Source organism: Dama dama, chromosome 10 (assembly GCF_033118175.1).
Source record: "Dama dama isolate Ldn47 chromosome 10, ASM3311817v1, whole genome shotgun sequence".
In the NCBI taxonomy this organism is placed as follows: Eukaryota; Metazoa; Chordata; class Mammalia; order Artiodactyla; family Cervidae; genus Dama; species Dama dama.
Window position 1 is genome coordinate 32,801,337 of NC_083690.1, and position 16,688 is coordinate 32,818,024.

Here is a 16,688-nt window from a genome sequence, read left to right on the forward strand (position 1 = left end):
AAAAAAAAAAAAATACTATCAGTGTTTTCTTAGGTCAATCTCCCAAGACAACAGAAATAAAAGCAAAAATAAACACATGGGACATAATTAAATGTATAAGACTTTGCACAGCAAAAGAAATCATAAACAAAATGAAAAGACAATCTAGGGAGTGGGAGAAAATATTTGCAAATGATGCAACTGACAAGGGCTTAATTTCCAAAATATACAAACAGCTCATACAACTCAGTAACAGAAAAACAAACAGCCAGATTAAAAAAAAATGGGCAGAAGACTTAAATAAACGTTTCTCCAAAGACGATATATAGATGGCCAATAGGCACACAAAAAGATGTTCAACATCGCAAATTACTAGAGAAATGCAAATCAAAACTGCAATGAAGTACCACCTCATACCTGTCAGAATGGCCATCATTAAAAAGTCCACAAATAACAAATGCTGGGGAGAAGTACACTGTTGGTGGGAATGTAAATTGGTGCACTCACCATGGAGAAGAGGACAGAGGTTCCTCCAATAACTAAAACTAGAGTTGCCACATGATCAACAATTCCACTCCTGGGCCATATATCTGGAAAAAACTATAACTCAAAAAGACACATACACCCCTATGCTCATAACAGCACTATTTATAACAGCCAACACATGGAAACCATCGAAATGGGCTCATTGACAGATAGATGGATGTGTGTGTGTGTGTGTGTGTGTGTGTGTGTGTGTGTGTGTGTGTGTGTACACACCTGGTAACTCAGATGGTAGGAAATCTGCCTGCAATGTGGGAGACCAGGGTTTGATCCCTGGGTCAGGAAGATCACCTGGAGAAGGGAATGGCAATCCACTCCAGTATTCTTGTCTGGAGAATTCTGTGGACAGAGGAGCCTAGTGGGCTACATACAGTCCATGGGGTCACAAAGAGTTGGACACGACTGAGCAAGTAACACTTTCACTTCAATGTCATGTGTATATAGATATATATGTATATATATAGGGGCTTCTCTTGTGTCTTGTGGCTCAGCCGATAAAGAATCGGCCTGCAATGTGGGAGACCTGGGTTCGATCCCTGGGTTGGGAAGATCCTCTAGAGAAGGGAAAGGCTACCCACTCCAGTATTCTGGCCTGGAGAATTCCATGGACTGTATAGACCATGGGATCACTACACTTTCACGTAAGGTTGCGGCAACTCTAAAAGGGAGAAATGCTGCCTTTTGTTTTAAAATTTTACTCCCAGTGTTTGACCTCAGTTTTCAGGCTTTTCCAGTTAACCTGTGTATTTAATCTCATTTTCAATGTGGTTTTGTCACATGCCTTAGGCTCTGTTCAGCCAGCCATCTACCCACACCCCCTCTCCTGATCCACCAACTACACTCCACACACTAAGCATCTACATAGCCTCCATCCTCCTTTCTCTCTTCACCTCTCCAGCAAAACTGGCAACAGAGAGCAAGAGCCGCTTGACACAAGATTCCTCCTCGCATCTTGACTCAGGGACAGGTATGGGATACAGGTAAATTATATCCAACCACCCAATAGGGTCTCAGCCACTATAGCTTTCTGAGAAGACAGAAAGGATTTATGACAATGGGTGATGCAAGGAGGGTGGGGTGTTTCCTCCTCACTCGTGAAAGCTAAAGTTATTTTTTTTCTTAAGTCTTCGTTTCTATCCACAGGTATTTGGAGCAATCCTTGCTATCTTGGTGGGCAATACACTTAGTTCTGCAAAGCCCTTTTCCCAAGAAGATTTCCAGAGACTGCAAGAAGTGCAAGTTCATCTCTGAGAGGAGGGATTTGTGGGCAAATAAGTCTAGAGACTCTGAATACCTTAGACTAGCAGTCCCCGACCTTTTTGTCATCAGGGACTGGTTTCCTGCAAGACAATTTCTCCACAGATGCAGGGTGAGGGGATGGAGTGGGGAGATGGGGGTGCTGGGGGAGCACCCCAGGTGTAATGTCAGCAATGAGGGGGATGGTGCAGGCAATAATGCAAGTGATGGTTCGGGGGTAATTCGAGCATGGAGGAGATGGGGAGCAGCGGATAAAGTTTCCCTTGCTCACTACAGCCCAGGGGCTGGGGACCCATGACTTAGACCTTTGTAGGAGATAGTCAATGCGTGTGAGCCTATCAAAGTCTCTGAGATTTTTGCAAGAGGAAAAAGACATCTACCTGTGCTTAGCTCTGCATTTCCTCAACTTATTCATATTACTCACTGGACATGAACTTGAGCAAACTCTGGGATATAGTGGAAGACAAAGAAGCCTGGTGTGCTGCAGTCTATGGGGTCGCAAAGGGTTGGACACAACTGAGTGACTGAAGAATAACAGCAACATTTGTGTTACAGATTCCCTTCTTCCCATGATACTTCTCTCTTAGCACTAACATCCCACAGAAAACCCTCTGGAACACACTATTTTAGGCTGATTCTCGAATTTGTGAACGAATCCAATTAACTTTATTTCAGACCTTGAGAATCTGAGAAAGTGCTAATGGATGTTACATTTTCTCGCTAAACTGTTTCTTGCATGGTGACTCTGCACCAAATCATGCTGGAAGTGCAAGTGCTCTCATAAACAGTGGAGCAGAGCCCTTCACCAAAGCCTCAGTGCCCATGTTGAAGAAATATGATGTTCCGAACAGTAGAATCGCAGGTATTTTTCATTCAAGTGCATCCCAACCACGTAACTTTACATTTGGGAGAGCACCTTTCTCATGAACTGCATGACATTTTTCAAACGAAGTTATAGAATTAATCACTTGCTCTCTTCATTTGATTTTAAAGGAGTAAAAGAACAAAGATACTAGAATGCAAGAAGGATATATATTTTGAAAACAAATATAAAAACAAGCTTCCTCAAGAAGGAAATGATTGAGGATTTTGAAGTATAATAAGGAGATAATAGGATAGAAGGGAGGAGGCAGGCCATTCTGGACAGAGAAGCATGTAAACATACCCAGTGGGGGACAGTGAGGCTATGAATGGAGTGGGGGTGAGATTGGCAAGGAGGCAGATGCTTAACCACGGAAGGTTCTTTGTCTTAAGAGATTTGGACACTTTCTTATAAACCAAGGGGCACTCTTATGGCATATCTCCAGGAGCAAAGTGTGACCTGATACACATTTCAGAGCCACCACTCCGGCTGCCTGGTAAATTAAGTCTAGGAATTATTTCTTAAAATAATTTCTTTAAAAGGGATTTCAATGGATGATAGCCTCATGTTCCAGTCATGATCTAGTTTAAAGAGACACAGGATTACCTCCCCTAATTTGATTCTTCTCCTTAGGGCTTTAGTCTACATAGTGCCTTTGTGTGGATTACTCCAAGATGCCAAGAGCACATCGGTGCCCACTTATCCCCTCAACTGGACAACTTTGTGGAGTGCACAGCCTGCACAACTGTACATGTGGCTCCTAACTTCCCTTGTATTCTATCTTCTGGTCAGTGGTGCCATCATCACCCAACCAGGGGGCCAAACTAGAAACTGGGCATCATCCTTCTTTCTCATTTCATTCAGTCACTAAGTCATGTCCGACTCTTTTGCAAGTCCATGGACTGAAGTCCATCAGGCTTTTCTGTCCATGGGATTTCCCAGGCAAGAATACTGGAGTGGGTTGCCATTTCCTTCTCCAGGGGATCTTCCCAACCCAGGGTTTGAACCCCCATTTCCTGCATTGGCAGGCAGATTCTTTACCACTGAGCCACCTGAGAAGCCCACTTCCCTCTCTAGTTCTTCCCCAGTCGATCCCCCAAACCACCACATCTTACTAATTCCTCAAACCCATCCCACATGCCACTGCCTCAGGGCAGGCTCCCATTGCTGCTCCCCTGAGCTTTTTCCATATCCTCTGGGTTAACCTCCCAGAGAATGACAGAGACACACAGTGGGTGGATTGGCATCATGGAGGGGAGGGCAGTGCATCTGTGTTGTACCAAAAGTGACTGGCTCCATCCCCAAGTGGCCTCAACCGGACCCACCACAGAGGGACAAAATGACCATTGCTTCCATTTGACCATCAAACCCACTTGAGTCCCGTTATTATTTCCAGTCCTCATAATAACCATGCACGGCAGCTATTTAACTCCATTTTACAGATGAGAAAACAGAGTTTACAATTGATTAAATAACTTAACTAGAATTGCTCAGCTGATGAGGGACAAAAGCTCCCGAGTCCTTGCTGTCCTGCTGTTGACAATAAAGCATGCTGTGTCTTGTCCATTTTATACTCTAACCCCATGTACCTAATTCCAGGTTCCCTTTATCACCTCTACAAGAAAATTTAGATTGTAGGGGCTGGCACTGAAGATTAGAAATCTACCCTATGGAGAATGCCCTTAATCAGGCCAGCACCTGTTATTTATTTATGCTGTTTATTTTTTTAATTTTTTTTTTTAGCACCGTGTGTGAGTTCAGGAAAGTATCTTTGCAAATAGTCTATGAAATAGACTGATTACTGCTAATTAGGGTCTCAAACATGAAAGAAAAAACAAATGACTGGCTTCTTCTGAGTTCTAATAAAGAATGGTGGTGGAGATGTGAGATGAAGCACAAAATTGGTTTTATATTCAAGCTTTGCTGGAGAGCTGGTGGAAAGTTTGGGGGTATTTTGTGAAGGCGATACATGGAGAGTGGGGGCATGCTAGGCCTACTGGGGTCCATGTGATACACGGCCAGTACCCCATCCTGGCCACATGGGTCCATCTTCTGACATAATCACACACAAGCCTGAAATTTGGGGGCATCTCTCAATTTCCCATCTTTTTTTAAGCATCCTTATAAAATTGGTCTTGTGGTCAAATCGCCTAATATCATAGATCTTTTCCTTCCTCCCCAGGTTCCTCGGAGATGCCTTACCTCAACTCCTCTCCATCACCTTCTAATCCACACGGCTGCCTCCAACACCTCATCCTCTCTCTCCTCACCCTCTTCTCACCCCAATAATGCAGCAGTTCTCAAATTAAGGTGAAAAGAGAAGCCATGTAGGAAGCTTGCATCTTGTCAGCTTGGGCTGCCATAACAACATACCATAGGCCAGGTGGCTTAAAAAACAGAAATGTATTACTCACAGTTCTGATGGCTGGAGATCCAAGATCAAGGTTCTGGTGAAGTCTCTCCTTCTGGCTTGCAGCTAGCCATCTTCTCACTGTGTCCTCACACAGCAGAGAGAGGACGCGAGATCTCTAGGGTCTCTTCTTCTAAGGTCTGAGAAGCAAGGAGTTCAGGGACGTAGATTACAGTCTGGATCTGAGAGGTCGAGGACCAGAGCATTAGGGTCAGAAGATCCACAGCCCAGTCAAAGCCATCAGATAGGAAGTGGTGAATTCCTCCGTAGGTGGTGCCAGTAAAGAACTCGCCTGTCAATGCAGGAGACAGAAGAGACGCAGGTTCAATCCTTGGGTCGGGAAGATCAGCTGGAGGAGAGCATGGCAACCCACTCCAGTATTCTTGCCCAGAGAATCCCACGGACAGAGGAACTTGGTGGGCTACAGTCCAAAGGGTTGCAAAGAGTCGGACATGACCGAAGTGACCTAACACACAGCATGCATTAGTCGCTCAGTCATGCCCGACTCTTTGCAAGAAGAGTCTGCAGCCCGCCAGGCTTCTCTGTCCATGGGATTCTCCTAGCAAGAATACTGGAGTGGATTGCCGTTCCCTTCTTCAGAGGATCTTCCCGACCCAGGGATCGAACCCTGATCTCCTTCATTGCAGGCAGATTCTTTGCCGTTTGAGCCACAGGGAAGTCCTAGCATGTAGCATGCTGCTGTGTTATATTCAGGAACTCAGAGGACTGGAGGATGCTCACAGGCACTGGGGAGGGGGCTCCACTTCACCAAGTTCCTCCAGAAACACCTTCACTGACACACCCAGAAACAATGTTTGCTCTGGGCACTCAGAGGCCATCCAACTTGACACATAAAATAACAATCACGCTTGTTGAGTGTAAACTCTGAATTACAATAGTGCTCATTTTTCAGGTCATGAGTTTTGAGACAAAATGATCAAAATTACTAGTGGAAGCAAGGACGAAAGAAACACATTTACTACAGCAAGAGGCTTTAAAATTTGCCTGGTTATTCTTCATTGTATACAGGAGGAAAGGAGCCAGGGGCCGCTGCAGACAAGCAGTTCCAGGGGCAGGAAAAGATCTGGACAAATCTCTAGACAGCAGTGCAGCATTTTCTCTAGAAGCTTTTATATTCTGGGGTCATTCACCATCGTCACGATTTAGAGAGTAAGAGGGTCCTCCCAAGGTACAAATAGTAAACGTGGGGTCACTTCCTAAAGACTGTCTAGCCTGGGAGTGGGCTGGCATCATCCATTAAAGATTCTGATGAGCTGTCCACCCTTGGTGGTCCTGCTTCTCTGGACTTTGGACTCTGAATTATCCCACGGGCTTTCCTGGGTCTCAGCTCACAGACCATGGGGCTTTCCAACCCCTGTAATTGTGTGAGGCAATTCCTTTTGTCAACTACAAATTGGCACTTACCAAGAGCATTGCCAACAACTGAACAGCAAAGGCATTTGCCATCTGCCTTGGAGATTAAACCCCATGCTGCTATAGCTGTTGACCTTTAACAAACCCTGAGGGAGTTCAGGGTGGAGTTGAGGCATTCTGTGCTCCAGGGAATCTGGTGGGACAGGTCTTTAGATAGTTTGATGTTTTTAGGAACAGATTTTATGATCTCAATCCTTGCATCTCCCCATATCTAGAGAAGCACTAAATCCCTTCATGGTAACATCAAATCCCCATGACTAACAGAAAACCTTTTGTAAAATGAGTGCTCCATGGTTTTGAACTCTTCCTTCATCAAAACCTTATATATTGACCCTCCCTCACTGCCGCTTTGGAGCAGTCTCTCAGAGCTATCTGAGATGCTGCCTCCCAGGCTGCGGTCTTCATTTTACCCCAGATAAAATTTAACTCGCAACTCTCAAGTTGTACATCTTTTATAGTTGACATTTACAATGTCCTCTTCCTATATAAATGCTGTTGTAGTTGTTGTTGACTGGTGAATTCCAAGTGGTACCTTGGACATGCTCAAGAAATGTGTTGAGTGAATTCAAAAATTAAGAAAATCAAAGTTATACCTCTAGATGTTTAAATTCTTAAACATCTCTGAGCCTCAGTCTTCTGAAGTGTGAAAGGCTTTCATGCTTCTTATTGAGGATTAAAGCAGATAATGTCTGAGTGGCATTGAGCTTAGCATATAGGAGAATGACTTTTCATGGTTGAAATTTCTGTCACTCTTGTTATCTATCAGTGACTGGTCTTATCTCCATAGCCAGAGACCCATGACGGGTCATCCTCTCTCAGCCTTAATCTGTTATCAAAGAGAAAAAGTATTTAATGGTGTAAATATACTTCACCTAATGATTTTTTACGTTCCCTATACTGTTGCAATCAAAAGGCTTATTTCCAAATGCAGATGCAAAAACATGAATTTGGGGCAAATCAGTGAAACAATTGGAGTAGGAAATGGCAATCCACTCCAGTATTCTTGCCTGGAAAATTCTATGGACAGAGGAGCCTGGCAGGCTACAGTCCAATGGGTTGCAAGAGTCAGACATGATTGAGCATGTGCCCGTGCATGCATGCACACACACACACACACACACACACACAGAGTGAAACAATACAGAAAGAACACCATGGAAGTCTTTGAGAGATAAGACAGAGACATTAATAAATACAGCATCTCATTATCACTAAATATTGGTAAAATGTTATTAATGCTATGCTTGTTTACTGATCAATTTTTACTATTAATGAAGAAGGAATTCATAGGGCCTGGACTCCATCTCAGGCCTGTCTGTGCTGATCGTGCGCGGCCACCTCTCCAGTGGACTCTGAACTCTGTGCTTAGCGCCTGTGGGAATGACAATGGAAGGATAAGACCCCCCTCTGGGCAGGGGAATCTTGAAGGAGAGAAAACAGACACTAATCACCCCTGCCTCCGGACACTATCTATCAGAATGTAAGCACAGGCTTATCGGTTATTAACTATTTGGAATGTAACTGCGGGCTTATTGACTATTGACTGTTTGAACACATAACACGTGAATCATGGGGTTACTGTAGTTGTATTTACCCTTGCTTTGTTTATGTAAGTCTCAAGGGAATTGGGGTAGTGGGTTTGGATGCGTACACATGGGGTATAAAAGATTTTCACAAATGCTGGTCGGGGTCCTTGGCTAAGAGGAGACTCTGTCTTGGGCCCGCCGGTGTAATAAACTGCACTCCACTATGTGCATTGTCCTTCTGAGTGAGTTTGTTTCCCGGAAAGCGTGGCTATAACATTAATACTTTAGTAATGGAAAAATACTACAAAGCTTCACAGAGGTCCCCTTTCCTACATCCTCATCTTTCTAATGAGGACAAGTTTATTTGATCATGGACTTCCATACCAAAATTTACAGGATCCTAAACTCTGTGGTTAAACAGGAATTATTATATTCACATTTTGAAGAGGGGATATATGTGTAGAAATTAACAAAATTCAGAGATTGACATAGGAAGCCCAAATACCAATTGGCTAATTTACAGAGAATGAAATGGAATGATGGACCTCACAATTTTTTATTGGCGTATAATTGTTTTTACCATGTTATGTTAGCTTCTGCTGTACCAAGTGGATCAGCTACATGTATACATGTATCCCCTTCCGCTTGGACCTCCCTCCTACCCGTGCCCCCCAGTCCTACTCATCTCGGTCATCACAGAGCACCAAGCTGAGCTCTCTGCCATACATCAGATTCCCACTTGAGCTTCACATTCTTATCAGCCTTACCAGAGCATACCCTCCTAAAGAAAACAGAGAAGGAAATATTGACTTGCTTTATAGTCTTTGGATCTTTAACTCTGTCTAATAATGATTACAATAAGAAGCCAGACTTGGCAACCCACCTCCCTCTGTGTGCACGCTTGTGCATCTGTCTTCAACTCTCACCCTTCCCCGCCACAACAGACACACACCCTCTGTATTTTGAGTGACTTCTCTAAGGGTTGGTTGGCTTTACTCGCTGTCATATGTACTTTTTTTTTTTTTTACTTTTCAAAAATAACATTCCTTTTCAAGAGTTCCCACTCCTACCTAGTCAATGGTGTTCTGAATTATGCCCTCCAGGCCTTTCAGCAGAGAGGGTTCTCGGTGGGAAAATGCGAGTTTGTAGATCTAAGCATGTCTTTGTGCAGCTTTCACAAATGAATGACATCTTGACTGGACACAGCAGCTCGGGTCAGACCCTGATCCCTCGAGAATCCTCCAGATGTCAATCCGGCGACTTCTGGAATTGACCGTGGAGTAGAGAACTCGCTCTTCCCCTCCCCTGGCTTGGAAAATCGTTCCCCAGGAAGTTTAACATGTGGATGGTTTTCACCTACTAACAGTAACTAGGAAAACTTATCCTTTTAAAATTTCCAAGCTTAGTTCTTTTTGAAGTCCTGAGGAACTTTATTTGTATATATTACTGATAATAATTCCACACAATTTCAATGAACTTTCAGAAAAGGTAACTTTGGAAACTTAATGAGTGAATGGTGATGTTAGGTGGTAAATACATTATTCTTCAAAACTGGAGAATAATCAAGAAGGGAACTTCCCTTCTAATTATCAACATATCCTATAAGCTATAATAATTAAGGATTGGGATCTCAAGAATAGACAAATAGATGAGTGAACTAGGATAAAGTGTTCACAAATGGAACCATATTATGGAGAGATGACATTATTGTTCAATAAATCATACAAATTAATGGAGAAGGAAAAGAATATTTGATAAATTACTTGGGATTTTTAAAAGATAACCTACACCTCGCCCACATACACACACACACACATTTTTCCTGTTACTCTGTCTTGTGTGAACTTTATTATAACTTCAGCCACAAGAACTCAAGAGGGGTAGAGGGAGAAATTCTCCCTTCCCCAACACATATAATACACAAATGATTAACATTCGCACACGTTGCACATCTTTAATATAAGTTAGATAGGTTTGGGGGAGGAATGGGCTTCCCTGGTGGGTCAACAATAAAGAATCTGCCTACAATGTAGGAGCCACAGGAGGCGTGGATTAGATCCCTCTGTCAGGAAGATTCCCTGGAGGAGGGCATGGCAATCCACTCCAGTAATCTTGCCACAGAAAGGAAGATAAACTCACCAGCTAAATCTACTATATTGATACAGAACTCTGGTTGAAACTTTCCACAACTTCTGCAAAGAAGGAGAGGCCTTGAGACTTCCCTGGTGGTCCAGTAGCTAACACTTCTCGCTCCCAATGCATGGGGCCTGGGTTCGATCCCTGGTCGGGACTGAACTAGATCCCCCAACTAAGAGTTCACATGCTGCATAAAAGGTTCCACATGGCAACAAAGATCAAAGATCCCACATGCTGCAACTTAGGCTGGTGCAACTTTATTAATTTTTTTGAAAAAGAAGGACAGCCCTTGACTTGGGGAAAGTAGTACCTTAATCTTCCTAGAGCTTCAATGTGCAGCTGTCCTTACCTCCACCGCTGACATATCCTGACACACTCCACCCCACAGCAGTCCAGATGTTTGACAAATGAGATCCGTGGGATTTATGGCAGTAATTCCCATATCAACGTACCTATGGATATAAAAAAAAAAGTCATGTTCAAGTACTTAGATCTATTATAGAAGAAGATACTAAGTTTAATGTCTGTTTTCTCAGTCCAGCCCCCTGCAATTCAGCTCCATTAATTATGGATATTCCTCTGCCCTGGCCTTTATGCATAGCCCTGGCCCTGCTTTTCAAACACAAAAACACAAGGTGTCTTTGTTGCCTGAGGAGAGGAGAGGACCTTGTCCGGGTACAGGCACTGCAGCAGAGGGTCCCAAGTCCCAGCCTGTCTCAGTTGGGTGCCCGAATGGCTGGAGGGCAAAAGAAGGTGCCCGTCTGGGCATCCACGGTGAAAGATGGGTTAGGGTGTCCATGGTGAAAGATGGGTCAGGGTGAAGTTGAACTTCACCTCAAGAAAACCTCATGTCCCACCTACGAAAACACCAATGGATACACCAGCAGAGGCAACCAGCAGCTGAAATCGGAAGAGGCCCAAGAAACCACTGAAATATGGCAATGACTTCCTCAATGCCCATCTCCTTCCCCAACCAACCAGAGGGTCTGGATGTAAAGAGAGATTAATGGAGCAGCTTGTGTCAGGGACAGACCATGCTCCACAACCCTCTCGCCACTTTGGGCTACTCAGTCCTTCTAAACACTGAGAGTAGAGTTTAGAATTAAATATGATAGTAAAATCAAGTTTGAGATCAAAGTCAAGAAGACTAGATGTTTGGTAATCAGAAGTGACTAAGAAGTTATTGGATCTGCCTGAGAAACCCTTGAAAGGCAAGAATGGGTAATTTGACCACTCATGGTGATTAAAACAATAATCTGGAAAGACCCAGAGGGATGGGATGGGGAGGGAGGTGGGAGGGGGGTGCAGGATGGGGAACATATGTAAATCCATGGCTGATTCATGTCAATGTATGGCAAAAACCACTACAATATTGTAAAGTAATTAGCCTCCAACTAATAAAAATAAATGAAAAAACAAAACAAAACAATAAAACAGTTTATCACTGAACCCCACTGATCACACCCCCTCTACAGTTGTTGTTTAGTCACTAAGTCATGTCCAACTCTTTGCAATTCCATGGACTACAGCATGCCAGGATCCTCTGTCCTCCACTATCTCACAGAGTTTGGTCAAACTCAAGTCCATTGAGTCAGTGATGTTATCTAACCACCTCATCTTCTGCTGCCTCCTTCTCCTTTTGCCTTGAATCTTTCCCAGCATCAGGGTCTTTTCTAATGAGTTGACTCTTCACATCAGGTAGCCAAAGTATTGGAGCTTCAGCATCAGTCCTTCCAATGAATATTCAGGGCTGATTTCCTTTAGGATTGACTAGTTTGATCCCCTTGCTGTCCAAAGGACTCTCAAGAGTCTTCTCCAACACCACAGTTCAAAAGCAGCAATTCCTTGGTGCTCAGCCTTCTTGATGGTCCAATTCTCACATCTGTACATGACCACTGGAAAAATCATAGCTTTGACTATATGGACCTTTGTCAGCAAAGTGATGTCCTTGCTTTTTAATATGCTGTCTAAGTTTGTCATAGCTTTCCTTCCAAGGAGCAAACATCTTTTAATTTCATGGCTGCAGTTACTGTCTGCAGTAATGTTGGAACCCAAGAAAATAAAATCTGTCACTGCTTCCATTTTTTCCCCATCTATTTACCATGAAGTGATGGGACCGGATAACATGATCTTAGTTTTTTTAATGTTGAGTTTCAAAGCAGCTTTTTTACTCTCCTCTTTCACCCTCACCAAAAGGCTTTTCACTTTCTGCCACTAGAGTGGTATCATCTGCATATCTTCCAGTTCTGTGTGCTTACATTCTAAGTCTTCCAGTTAAGTAAAGGTAAATTACTTTTTTTTAATTTAACAGTTAAAACGTTATATCCTGGTGACGCTATCTGTTTGTTCATTTTACCTGGAGTTGGGTAACCATTTAAGTTTTTAAGGTTCACTATTTTTTTTAAGTTTTGAGGGTTCTTCACTTCTATCCTTGATTGTGAATTCTGCACCATTTGCTTTGTCTTTTCCTCTTTTTATAATTCCTTTCATGACAGATGGGAGTTCTATGCTCTATCTCCTATGCCCATCACTTTCATTCATTTCCTGTTAATTTTGTATATAGTGTCTTTTTCTTGATTCTGACTCTTATTTGGTTAATTTGATTTTCTGCCACATCAGTTCAGTCTTTTACTGCTTCAATAATGATCTGATTTTAGTTATTGCACTTTTCATCACAGATTGATTTTGTATATTAACTGCAACATGTCTGATATCTTCCTGAACATTTAAAGCACTTCTTTTTAAATTCTTTTTGCATTATATATATATATATATATATATATATATATATAACTGTTAGAACTGGACATGGAACAATAGACTGGTTCCAAATCAGGAAAGGAGTATGTCAAGGCTGTATACTGCCACCCTGCTTATATACACATACATACATACATATATATATATAAATAAAATCAAAGTGGAGTTGATTTACAATGTTGTTTTAGGTGTACAGCACAGTGATTAATGTTTATATATTTTTAGATTTTTTTCCTTATAGTTTTCTGCAAAATATTGAGTATAGTCCCCTGTCCTATACTGTGCTACAGTAGTCCTTGTTGTATCTATTTTATATATTTTACATATAATAGTGTGTGTGTGTGTTAATTTCAAACTCCTAATTTACTCCTTTTCACCACCCTTTCCCCTTCGGTAATCATGACTTTATTTTCTATGTCTGTGTGTCTATGTTCTTTGCAGCCAAAGATGGAGAAGCTCTATACAGTCAGAAAAAAGAAGACCAGGAGCTGACTGTGGCTCAGATCATGAACTCCTTATTACCAAATTCAGACTTAAATTGAAGAAAGTAGGGAAAACCACTAGACCATTCAGGTATGAGCTAAATCAAATCCCTTATGATTATACAGTGGAAATGACAAATAGATTCAACGAATTAGATCTGATAGAGTGCCTCAAGAACTATGGACAGAGGTTCGTGACATTGTACAGGAGACAGGAATCAAGACCATCCCCAAGAAAAAGAAATGCAAAAAGGCAAAATGGTTATCTGAGAAAGCCTTACAAATAGCTGAGAAAAGAAGAGAAGTGAAAGGCAAAGGAGAAAAGGAAAGATATTCCCATTTGAATGCAGAGTTCCAAAGAATAGCAAGGAGAGATAAGAAAGCCTTCCTCAGCGATCATTGCAAAGAAATAGAGGAAAACAATAGAGTGGGAAAGACTAGAGATCTCTTCAAGAAAATTAGAGATACCAAGGGAACATTTCATGCAAAGCTGAGCACAATAAAGGACCGAAATGGTATGGACCTAACAGAAGCAGAAGATATTAAGAAGAGGTGGCAAGAATACACAGAAGAACTATACAAAAAAGATCTTCATGACCCAGATAATCACGATGGTGAGACCACTCAGCTAGAGCCAGACTTATTGGAATGCAAAGTCTAGTGGGCCTTAGGAAGCATCACTACAAACAAAGCTAGTGGAAGTGATGGAATTCCAGTTGAGCTATTTCAAATCCTAAAAGATGATGTTGTGAAAGTGCTGCACTCAATATGCCAGCAAATTTGGAAAACTCAGCAGTGGCCACAGGACTGGAAAAGGTCAGTTTTCATTCCAATCCCAAAGAAGGCAATGCCACAGAAAGTTCAAACTACTGCACAATTGCACTCATCTCACATGCTAGCAAAGTAATGCTCAAAATTCTCCAAGCCAGGCTTCAACAGTATGTGAACCATGAACTTCCAGATGTTCAGGCTGGATTAGAAAAGGCAGCAGAAAGCAACCTAGATGCCCATCAGCAGATGAATGGATAAGGAAGCTGTGGTACATATACACCATGGAATATTACTCAGCCGTTAAAAAGAATTCATTTGAACCAGTCCTAATGAGATGGATGAAGCTGGAGCCCCTTATACAGAGTGAAGTAAGTCAGAAAGATAAAGAACATTACAGCATACTAACACATATATATGGAATTTAGAAAGATGGTAACGATAACCCTATATGCAAAACAGAAAAAGAGACACAGAAATACAGAACAGACTTTTGAACTCTGTGGGAGAATGTGAGGGTGGGATATTTCAAAAGAACAGCATGTATACTATCTATGGTGAAACAGATCACCAGCCCAGGTGGGATGCACGAGACAAGTGCTCCGGCCTGGTGCACTGGGAAGACCCAGAGGAATCGGGTGGAGAGGGAGGTGGGAGCGGGGATCGGGATGGGGAATACGTGTAAATCCATGGCTGATTCATATCAATGTATGACAAAACCCACTGAAATGTTGTGAAGTAATTAGCCTCCAACTAATTAAAAATAATAATAATAATAATAGAACTTAAAACTTGAAAAAAAAAAAAGAAAGAGGGAAAAGGCAGCAGAACCAGAAATCAAATTCCAACATCCACTGGAACATCAAAAAAGCAAGATTCTAGAAAAACATGTACTTTTGCTTTACTGACTATGCCAAAGCCTTTGACTATGTGGATCACAACAAACTGTGGAAAATTCTTCAAGAGATGGGAATACCAGATCACCTGACCTGCCTCCTGAGAAACCTGTATGCAGGTCAGGAAGCAACTGTTAGAACTGGACATGGAACAATAAACTGGTTCCAAATCGGGAAAGGAGTATGTCAAGGCTGTATATTGCCACCCTGCTTATTTAACTTATATGTAGAGTACAACATGTGAAATGCTGGGCTGGATGAAGCACAAGCTGGAATCAAGACTGCCGGGAGAAATATCAATAACCTCAGATACACAGATGACACCAACCTTATGACGGAAAGTGAAGAGGAACGAAAGAGCCTCTTGATGAAAGTGAAAGAGGAGAGTGAAAAAGTTGGCTTAAAACTCAACATTCAGAAAACTAAGATCATGGTATCCGGTCCCATCACTTCATGGCAAATAGACGGAGAAACAATGGAAATAGTGAGAGACTTTATTTTCTTGGGCTCCAAAATCACTGCAGATGGTGACTGCAGCCATGAAACTAAAAGATGTTTGCTCTTTGGAAGGAAAGCTCTGACAAACCTAGACAGCAGATTAAAAAGCAGAGAGATTACTTTGCCAACAAAGGTCCATTCAGTCAAAGCTATGGTTTTTCCAGTGGTCATGTATGGATGTGAGAGTTGGACTATAAAGAAAGCTGAGTGCTGACGAATTGATGCCTTTAACTGTGGTGTTGGAGAAGACTCTTGAGAGTCCTTTGGACTACAAGGAGATCCAACCAGTGAATCCTAAAGGAAATCAATCCTGAATATTCTTTGGAAGGACTGATGCTGAAGCTAAAGCTCCAATATTTTGGCCATCTGATGGAAAAAATTGACCCATTGGAAAAGACCCTGATGCTGGGAAAGATTGCAGGTGGGAGGGGAAGGGGACAACAGAGGATGAGATGGTTGGATGGCTTGACTGATATGATGGACATGACCTTGGGTAAACTCTGGGAGTTGGTGATGGACAGGGAGGCCTGGTATGCTGCAGTCCATGGGGTCACAAAGACTCAGACACAACTGAGAGACTGAACTGAACTGAAGTGTGTCTATTTCTGTTTTGTAACTAAGTTCCTCTGTATCTTTTTTTTATATTTCACATAGAAGTAATATCATATAATATTTGTCTTTCTCTGCCCAGATTTCTTCACTTAGTATGTTGTTTTTGAGGTCCATCCATGTTGCTATAATTCAAGCACTTCTTGAATTATAAGTGAAAGGTCTATTAAGTGGGCAAGGATTCCTAAGTTTTGGTTCCTGACTCTGCCACTTAAAACCAGTGTGACCTTTTCATCATAGATAAACCAGTGTTTATCAATAGATAAACAGCTATTATGGAAGCTAATCCATAGTAGCAGGAAGAAACTGGTACATTGCATTTGAAGGGCTAGAGACAGTAAGGAAACCATACAGAGATTCAGCATGCTGGAAGTAAGGGTTGCTGGGTTTGTGTGCTCAGACATGAGATAAGAAGTTCGTTCATGAAGGCTCTTATATCATTGAGTCAAATTTCAGGATTTATCCCATAGACACACACTTCTTAAGTACACCTTCCTAGAACTATGAAACCAAGTATGTCAGGGGCCC

At 42.2% G+C, this 16,688-nt stretch overlaps 1 long non-coding RNA gene across 5 annotated transcripts in view; it reads right to left on the bottom strand.

The window, feature by feature from the left end:
- LOC133063693 (uncharacterized) overlaps positions 1 to 16,688 on the bottom strand; it is a 454,338-nt gene that overhangs the window by 136,069 nt on the left and 301,581 nt on the right. For 4 of the 5 annotated variants that reach the window (XR_009694474.1, XR_009694471.1, XR_009694470.1 and 1 more), the window contains 2 exons: positions 10,497 to 10,599; positions 5,056 to 5,343 (listed from right to left, as the gene is read on the bottom strand). This is a non-coding gene — a long non-coding RNA (uncharacterized LOC133063693). The remainder of the gene's footprint in view (positions 1 to 5,055; positions 5,344 to 10,496; positions 10,600 to 16,688) is intronic. The other variant, XR_009694473.1, reaches the window with a different exon arrangement.